This window comes from Zea mays, chromosome 10 (genome assembly GCF_902167145.1).
Source record: "Zea mays cultivar B73 chromosome 10, Zm-B73-REFERENCE-NAM-5.0, whole genome shotgun sequence".
NCBI lineage: Eukaryota > Viridiplantae > Streptophyta > Magnoliopsida > Poales > Poaceae > Zea > Zea mays.
In genome coordinates this window covers 103,236,984-103,246,992 of record NC_050105.1, presented here as the reverse complement: position 1 = coordinate 103,246,992, position 10,009 = coordinate 103,236,984, and positions in this window count along the sequence as shown.

Sequence of the window (10,009 nt, the reverse complement as noted above, 5' to 3'; positions counted from 1 at the left end):
GTCCGAGGATACCTGTTCACACATTATACTCCAGAAATACTGTTAAATCCTGTTTTTGAGGACCTTCGGATGCCGAAGGTCCCCAACAGTAGCCCCTCGCAATATTAATTTGTTCGAAATAATAAATTTAGATTGCGATATGGACGAAGGTTTTACGCCGAAGGTCCGAAAAAACACCTTCCCTTTGCTAGAATAGCAACATTCACTGACAAGTGGGGTCTTTCAATTTTCAACGCACCGAGCGTATAAATACAGTCATACCGCAAACTCATTTGGCACGCTTTCTGGCCAACCACTCCCGCTCACTCAATTTTTAGCTCTTGTGCACTAAGATTTGCTGAGCTTTTAATTTTGAAGCTTCGGCTTTAAAAACAGTTTTTTAGTGTTTCCGAAGATGTCTGAAGCTGCTAAGAAGGCTGCTGCTGAGATGAAGCTGAGTCTTGATGAAGAGAAGAACTTAGGGTTTCTTATAGCGATGTCGAAGACCAACACAGAAAAAATCACCAAGGAGATTCTGGAAGGTTTGTCTGAAGATACTGGTGACAGTGAAAGTTATGATGTGGACAGCGGTGGCGAAGACTCCGAAGATCGTCCCTGGCGACCAAGCCATTCAGTTTATGGTAAATCAACTATCAAAGAGAATCATCTTGTTAACATGAGAGGAAGGTATTTCCGGGATCTGTCCGTTGTGAGGGCCGACGAAGGGGAGAAGACTTGTCCACACCCTGAAGAGAATGAAGTCGTAGTGTTCCGAAGCTTTTTGAAGGCTGGGCTGCGATTGCCCTTGAGCAGCTTCGTCGTGGAGGTGCTGAAGATTTTTGAAGTCTATCTTCACCAACTTACCCCCGAGGCAATAATAAGGCTGAATATCTTTGTGTGGGTCGTGCGAAGCCAAGGTCTGAAGCCTGATGCAAAAAGTTTCTGCAACATGCACGAATTATCATACGAGACAATACCTTGGGGTAAGGAACAGTATCACAATAACTTTGGCTGCTACAATTTTGTTTCTCGGTCTGGGTCAAGCTGCCCCGTGCCAACTTTTCGGAAGAGATGGCCCAGCGGCTGGATGACAGAATGGTTCTATGTAAAAAATGATCTGAAAGCACGAGAAGACATCAAAGGTATAATTATGCGTCCTATTTGGCAAAGCTTCGGCCTTCGCAGGCCGAAGGTTGAAATGAATGAAGCCGCCGAAGAATGCCAAAGAGCCTTCGGCGTTGTCTGTTCTTTTATAGGAACAAGGGACTTAGTACAAGAGCATATCGCCTTCAGGGTGTGGCCGCTTGCGGAGAAATGGGAAATGCCACAAGAAACCATTAAAGATGCCGACGAAGGTGGACTTATCAGGTTTAAGTACACTTTTAAGTTTGGTGATAAATTTATTGAGCCAGATGATGAGTGGTTGAAAAGCATTGACAATTTAAGTGATGAGCTGCTTGGGACCTACTCGAAGGCCGAAGATACTGCAATGTCAGCAGCCTTCGGAGGCCGAAAAAAGAAGAGGCTGAATCGGGTATTTGATGCCATCGGGTTCGTCTACCCTGACTATTGCTATCCCATTCGAAGGCAGAAGAGAAAAAACACAACCTCTGCAAAAGAAGAAACTGCAGCTGCTCCTAGCGAGCCAGAACCGAAAAGGAAGAAGATAAAGGTTCTTACGCATCGGCCGCGCTATATTGAACCAGCTTCGGTGCCTGAGTTTACCGGAGAAACATCTTCGGCATCCGAAGCTGAAAAACCAACCGAGCCGACCTTACTGCCAGAAGTCGCAGAAACGGCCGAAGTGCCAATAAAGTCAGAATTGGAACAATAAAAAATTTTGTTATCAGGAACGGAAGAGAAGGCCGAAGCGCCGTCCACAGAAAAAATGGAAGAGATAAAGGAAGCAACTGAGGGCTTCAAAACATCAGAAGTCTTGAGTCCTGCAGCAAACATTGGGACAGCAAAAAATGAAAAAGTGCCAGCCGTAACTCCGAAAAGAAAGAGAATGGCTAATGTGCTAGATGTATTGGAAACAATCAAATCTTCAAGCACACCTCCGAAGAAGGCTGCTGTCACTCCTGAAACAGCAACTGAAATTCCTGGTTCTACAGCTCCAGAGCAAGAGATTGAAGCCGAAGCTGGGCCCTCAGAGCCCGCAAAGGGAAAACCCTTGGAAAGTGAGGCAGAAAAAATAACAAAACCAACTTTTGTTGAAGAAACCGGTGTTGTTGCCCCCGAAGCATCCCCCAAAATTCGTGATTATATTTTCCATCATGCTTCGGGGAAAAAATTATCAGAAAAAGAAGAACAAGAGGCCCAGCACTATGCCCAAAAACTGAAATATCCAAAGGGGGCGTTAATATTTAATGGCAGTGGAGAAGAAGACTTCTTGTATTGTCTTCCCGACAACAAGGAAATTTCTGTCTGCCGGGAGATGAGCAAGAGCTTCGGATTCCCGACTTTAGAAGACGGGCTCTCAGTGCTATCGAAGAATGATCTGGCCGACAGTCTGGCTTACAATAGCTTAAAGGTACGATACATGAAATCCTTGTATTTTTCCGTTTGTTTAAACCTATTGACACACACATATTTCTCTTTGCAGGGCTTGATACTTAGCAATGCTCTCAGAGCACAGAAAGATGCTGAAGACGAAGGGTGTACTATAGCCCTGAGCAACCTTCGTTCCGAAGTAATTGAACTGAGGAACGAAGGTCTCGAAAAAGACAAAATACTATACTCATTGTTAAATAAAATAAAGGAAGACGAGGCTGCTTTTAAAGTTCAAGCTGAAGCTCAAAAGCGCGAAATTGAAGATCTTCGGAAACAACTGGCCAGAGCTAAGGAAGAACGCATTCTTGAAGAAACAAAGCGTGAACTCAGCGATCAATGGGCAGATCACCTAGAAGTGACTGTTGAAGAGCTTCGTTCGTCAAAAAAGAGATGCTATAACAAATCTATAGATTGTGTTAAGAAATTAAAAACTAGCTTTGCCAAGGTCGGCGCATTCTCAAGTGAGGAAAATTTTTCGAGAGGCAATCCCGAAGGTGCCATCGAATGGATTGGCCACAAAGCCGAAGCCTTCGAAGAAATTTTAAATAGCCGAGGAGATATATGTGCGTTCTCTGGCGCCAGAGGGATTGCCACTATCTTAGAGAAGAAGGGCTGCGAACATGTAAAAATTTTAGCACAGTCCGAAGCTGCTTTGTCCTTTGAAGATACAAAAGATCCTTCGGCCGAAGCTAGTATAATTGGTGGAAAATTTTTTACCGATATCTGGGATAATGGTGGCCGAGAAATGGCCGGAGAAATTATTCGAAGAAGTGAGAAGGGCATTCATGATGCTAGAGAAGTAGCTGAGGCTGCTGATAGGAGCGCAGAGGCCGAAGGTCAATTAGGTACTAAATAATAGTTTTTATCGTGTTGTAATCTTTAGGCTTTAAGATTTGTTTGCGATTTGTAATAGCAATGTAGCCGTGTCCTGTCCTTCCTCAGATCCTACTGAAGTATCTCCGAGTGCTCGGCCTAGGGGTGATGATGAAATTAAAAAGATGGCTGAAGCTATTATGGATGAAGTTGTCGATCGACTGTTGAACGAAGCTGCAGAAGTGGTACTTAGGGAAGACTAAATGCTACTGTAAAAACATTTTAAATGTAACATGTGTAATATCTTGTAATCCTGTATGTAATATATTTGTTTTATTTTTCTTTATGGTTCAACTCTTTACGATGCATGAAACTTTACATACGTACCGTTTTTGAGTCTTTGGCGAAAAAACACCTTCCCTTCTTTTCATGCTTCGTGAAGAAGAATTACCATTTATCACAACAATATCCGAAGTATCCTGAAAAGTGTTGAAGCTTCGTAGAAACATTCTTCAAAGCTATGCTTCAGAGATCAATATTGTTTCTCCCTGTGACTTGGCATGATTTGCCCCTTTTTCAAAGCGTTTTCCCGAAGATTGATATCATATCTCTTTCTTATGCCACATGCAGTATGATGTATGATGCTTATGTTATGCAAAAATGATGTGATGATGTTATGCTATGTAAGGTGATATTCCGAAGGTACACGCATATCTGCGCGATAAAACACAATCTTTTTTGTGAATCAGCGTTGACTTTTCGCTCTAAGCCTCCCTTAGGAGCTTCTTCGCCTTTTACTTCAGCGGAATCAGCCTTGACTTTTCGCTGTAAGCTCTGCATTCCCTTAGGAACGACTTTGGAGCTTCTTCGCCTTTTACTTAGGCGGTATCAGCGTTGACTTTTCGCTGTATGCTCTGCATTCCTTTTGGAACGACTTTGGAGCAGAAAACTTACACTGCGCTCCCTTCGGAACGACTTTTTGTGGCTTCGTCAAACTTACTCTGCGTTCCTTGGAACGACTTTTCGTTGCTTCGAAGAATGTTTTCGATAATTCGAAGGTCCTCTTTGTTATGACAAATCCTCAAACTTCAACAACTGAAGCCTGTGAAGAAAATATATTTTCCTTGTGGGAACTATTTTCATGAAATCTAAACAATGTCATTTATTACACAGAAAATAAAACTAAATGAAAAAGATTACTATTGAGGTAGGATATTCGTCAATAGATGTGCTTTGACTCTGGCACAGTGCTATTGACTGTACGAGCTTCGGACTGCTCTCTGAAGTCCCTCTGGTGTGGAGTATACTGGCTCCCTTCTGGCTGCTGGCCTTGTTGCAACGGAGGTGGAGGCGGAGGCTGCTGCCAGGAAGCTTGAGGCTGACTTGCCGAAGCAACAGAAGCTGCAGGATGGTTGCCCACATATTCTGGGATGTAGGGCGAATGATACGAAGCTGTATGCATGACCTGCTTCGGCTGAGCTTGTTGTGCTGCTGCTTCAGCTATTTCCTTTTGCTTCTGAATAGTAACATGGCACATCCTGGTAGTATGGCCTTTGTTCTCACCGCAGAATAAGCAAAAGATTCTTCTCGGTTGATCGCCAAATCTTCCTCCGAAGCCCCTGGCACCTCTGCCTCTTGGTGCTGGTGGTCGGAAAGAGCTTTGCTGTTGCCCCGAAGCCTGTGAGGAGTATTGTGACCTTTGCTGCTGACTCCCTTTATCATCATTTTGAGTAGAATTGTGAATTGACCTGACATGCCTCGGGTAAAACCTTCCTCCGAAGCCCCTGGTCATCTCAGAGAACCTGAAAGCCTCCTCCCTTCTTTGACGAAAATCATTGTCAGCTCGAATGTATTCGTCCATCTTCTGGAGCAACTTTTCCAGCGTTTGTGGTGGCTTTCTGGCAAAATACTGTGCTGACGGCCCTGGCCGAAGCCCCTTGATCATAGCCTCAATGACAATCTCATTGGGCACTGTTGGCGCCTGTGCCCTCAATCGTAGAAACCTTCGGACATATGCCTGAAGGTACTCTTCATGGTCCTGGGTACACTGGAAGAGAGCCTGAGCAGTTACCGGCTTCGTCTGAAACCCTTGAAAGCTAGTTATCAGCATATCCTTCAATTTCTGCCAAGAAGTGATTGTCCCTGGCCGAAGAGAAGAGTACCAAGTCTGAGCAACGCTTCTGACGGCCATGACAAAAGATTTTGCCATGACTGCCGTATTGCCACCGTACGAAGATATAGTTGCTTCATAGCTCATTAGGAATTGCTTAGGGTCTGAGTGACCGTCATATATGGGAAGCTGGGGTGGCTTGTAAGTCTGTGGCCAAGGTGTAGCCTGCAATTCTGTTGAGAGAGGAGAAGCATCATCAAAAGCAAAGTTTCCATGATGGAAATCGTCATACCAGTCTTCCTCATTACGGAAGTCTTCCTGGTGAAACTCTCTGCGTGGAGGCCTTCGGTTTTGATCATCTTGAACAAGATGACGAACCTCTTCGGAAGCTTCATCTATTTGTCGCTGAAGATCAGCTAGACGGGCCATCTTCTCCTTCTTGCGCTGAACCTGCTGCTGAAGGATTTCCAGATTCTGAATTTCCTGATCTAGATCATCCTCCGGAGGTGTTGGACTGGCAGCCTTCCTCTTCTGGCTTCGTGCCTCTCTAAGAGAAAGGACGTCTTGATTGGGGTCCAGCGGCTGCAGCGTGCCAGCCCCTGCTGCTGAAGCCTTCTTCGGCGGCATGACGAAGGTGATGCTTGCCGAAGGTGTTGAAAAGCTCAAGAAATGGAAGTGAGTTCACCGGAGGTGGGCGCCAATGTTGGGGACTTGTTCTCAAGTGCTAAGAGTTAAGAACAAGGCAACATAGAAAATGTTAATCGTTAATGTCCTTCGTTCTCCAAAGCATTATTTCCCTTAGGATGTAATGACTTGCGGACGAAGGTTATGAAGGACATACCTTCATAAATTCATCAAACAACGACGAAGGATGAAATATAAAGAATGTAAAAGAAAACATGAACAATCATTTATTATTATTGAGCATATACAAAAATATTATTGAATTACAAGTGTACCTTCTATCGGAAGAAAATGACAATACAAGCATGACGCAAAAAGCGAATGCCAAGTCAGCGTGAACAGTACGGGGATACTGTTCACCTATTTATAGGCACGGGACACAGCCCTTACAAAATTACATTCATGCCCTCTACATTTGATAACAATTTTATAGTAGTCTGTCGAGGTCTGAATAGCCTTTTCATCTTTAAGTCGGTTCCACTCTTTGCTGTCACGCCGAAGCTTTCCTGCTCGCACCTTCGGCTCTGTATCAACCTTCGTATTATTCTGATCTACTGTAATGCCGACTTTAGTCCGAGGATACCTGTTCACACATTATACTCCAGAAATACTGTTAAATCCTGTTTTTGAGGACCTTCGGATGCCGAAGGTCCCCAACAAGGGCTTTAAATCTGCAATGTTAAATGTGGGGCTAACCCCAAAGTCTGTAGGCAAATCTAGCCTATATGCATTGTCGTTGATTTTCTCTAGCACTTTAAACGGTCAATTGGCTCGAGGCAACAATTTAGATTTTCGCAATTCAGGAAACCTTTCCTTTCTCAAATGCAACCAAACTAAATCTTCAGTTTCAAACTTTAATTCCTTTCTACCTTTATCACTAGCAAACTTATATCTAGCATTCATACACTCCATGTTATCTTTAGTAGTTTCATGCAGTTTTAACATCAATTCAGCACGCCTAGTAGCATCAAAATTTAGATTTTCAGAAGATGACAAAGGCATTAAATCAATAGGAGCACGAGGCAACAAACCATATACAATCTGAAATGGGCACATCTTTGTAGTAGAATGCAATGATCGATTATAAGCAAATTCAACACGAGGCAAACAGTCCTCCCACATCTTAATATTCTTCTTTAGAACAGCCCTTAACATAGTAGACAAAGTTCTATTCACAACTTCAGTTTGACCATCAGTTTGGGGATGACATGTAGTAGAAAATAAAAGCTTAGTCCCCAATTTTGCCCACAAAGTCCTCCAAAAATGACTAAGAAATTTAGCATCACGATCAAAAACGATTGTGTTGGGCACACCATGCAAGCGAACAATTTCACAAAAGAACAAATCAACAATATGAGTAGCATCGTCAGTTTTATGACATGGTATGAAATGTGCCATCTTAGAAAATCTATCAACAACTACAAACACACTATCATGTCCCTTCCTAGTCCTAGGCAATCCCAGAACAAAATCCATAGAAATATCTTCCCAAGGAGCACTAGGAACGGGTAGAGGCAAATACAAACCGTGTGGATTTAACCATGACTTCGCCTTTTGACATGTCGTGCAACGAGCAGTCAATCTCGTCACATCTCTTCTCATCTTGGGCCAAAAGAAATGACCAGAAAGTATGTCCTCCATTTTCTTTGCTCCAAAATGTCCCATCAAGTCACCTTCATGTGCTTCCTGTAACAACAACAAACGAACGGAGCTAGCTGGAATGCATAACTTGTTAGCTCTAAACACAAACCCATCACTAACGATATATTTGTTCCATCCTTTCCCATCTTTACAATGCAGCATCACATCTTTAAAATCAGCATCATGAACATATTGGTCTTTAATCGTCTCTAATCCAAAAATATTGTAGTCAAGTTGATTCAGCAAAGCATATCTCCTAGACAAAGCGTCAGCAATGATATTCTCTTTTCCTTTCTTGTGCTTAATAACATAAGGAAAAGATTCGATAAATTCAACCCACTTAGCATGTCTACGGTTCAGTTTTTCTTGACTACAATATATTTCAAAGATTCATGATCAGAATGAATAACAAACTCTTTGAGCCACAAATAATGCTGACATGTTTCTAATGTTCGCACAAGAGCATATAATTCCTTATCATAAGTAGAATAATTTAGAACATGCCCACTCAATTTTTCACTAAAATATGCAACAGGTTTGCCTTCTTGTAACAAAACACCACCCAATCCAATTACACTAGCATCACATTCAAGCTCAAAAGTCTTATTAAAATCAGGAAGTTGGAGGAGAGGTGCATGTGTCAACTTATCTTTCAGCAGTTGAAAGAGTGCTCTTGTACTTTGCCCCAACTAAAATGCACTCCCTTCTTCGTAAGCTCATTCAAAGGTGCAGCAATGGCACTGAAGTCCTTCACAAAACGGCGATAGAAGCCAGCAAGTCCTAGGAAACTCCGCACCTATGTGATAGTCTTTGGCATAGGCCATCCATGTATCGCTTCTATCTTGGCTTGATCAACCTCAATTCCCTGTGGAGTCACAACATAGCCAAGGAACGACACTCAATCCGTGCAAAATGTGCACTTCTCAAGGTTACCAAATAAACATGCATCTCGTAAAGCATTAAAAACAACACGCAACTTATCAACATGTTCATCCATAGATTTGTTGTAGACCAATATGTCATCAAAGTATACTACCACAAATTTTCCAATGAAGGCACGCAAAACCTCGTTCATTAATCTCATGAAAGTGCTAGGTGCATTAGTTAACCCGAAAGGCATGACTAACCACTCATACAATCCGAACTTAGTTTTGAATAGGGATGAAAACAGTGGGAAACGATATTTATTCGGTACTCAGGTTTTTGGTCGTTTTTCTTTGATTACGAATAAATAGGATATATAATGCACTATACAAATTTGTATTCTTGTTTATAACATTGAGCTTATAAAGATTCATAAAAGTTAAACATCAAATTCATCCTATATTTTCTCAAATGATAGATATAAAATTTGGTATGGATTCTAAAACAATTCGGTAAATTTTTCAACTTTTTTGTTGTAGGGAGCAAATAATACATAAATTTTTTTATGTAATATCTTATTCTTATTTGTAATAATGTGCTTGAGAACATAATACAAGATCACCATCAAATTTTATACATATCTATTTTAAAATATAAAATTTGTCCTAACATTTCATCCCTTGTTTTGAAAGCAGTTTTCCATTCATCTCCCAATTTCATACGAATCTGGTGGTACCCACTACGCAAATCAACTTTAGAAAACACGATAGCACCACTCAATTCATCAAGCATATCATCTAAACGTGGAATAGGGTGTCGATACCGTATGGTGATATTATTAATATCTCTACAATCAACACACATATGTCGTGTTCCATCTTTCTTAGGCACTAAAATAACTGGAACATCACACGGGATAAGAGATTCACGCACGTAACCTTTGTCGAGTAGTTCTTGCACTTGTCGCTGATTTTTTTTGTTTCCTCCGGATTTATTCTATATGGCGCACGGTTTGGCAAAGATGCACCGGAAATAAGATCAATTTGGTGCTCAATCCCTCGTATAGGTGGCAGCCCCTCTGGTATCTCACTTGGAAATACATTAGAATACTCCTGCAAAATGTTAGCAACAACAGGAGGCAAAGAATGCTGCATATCTTGAATTGAAATCAAAGCATCCTTGCATACCAAAGCGTAGGCAACAGAAGTGGAAGCAAATAATTCATTAACATCAGATTTCGTCGCAAGCAAGCAATGACCTTTCAATTTTATCCCATCTTTGTTATTACCAACAACTTTAATATTCTTGTTGTTCTCAGTTTTAGCTTTTGTAGCTTTAGCAACATCATCACGCACAATAGCCTTA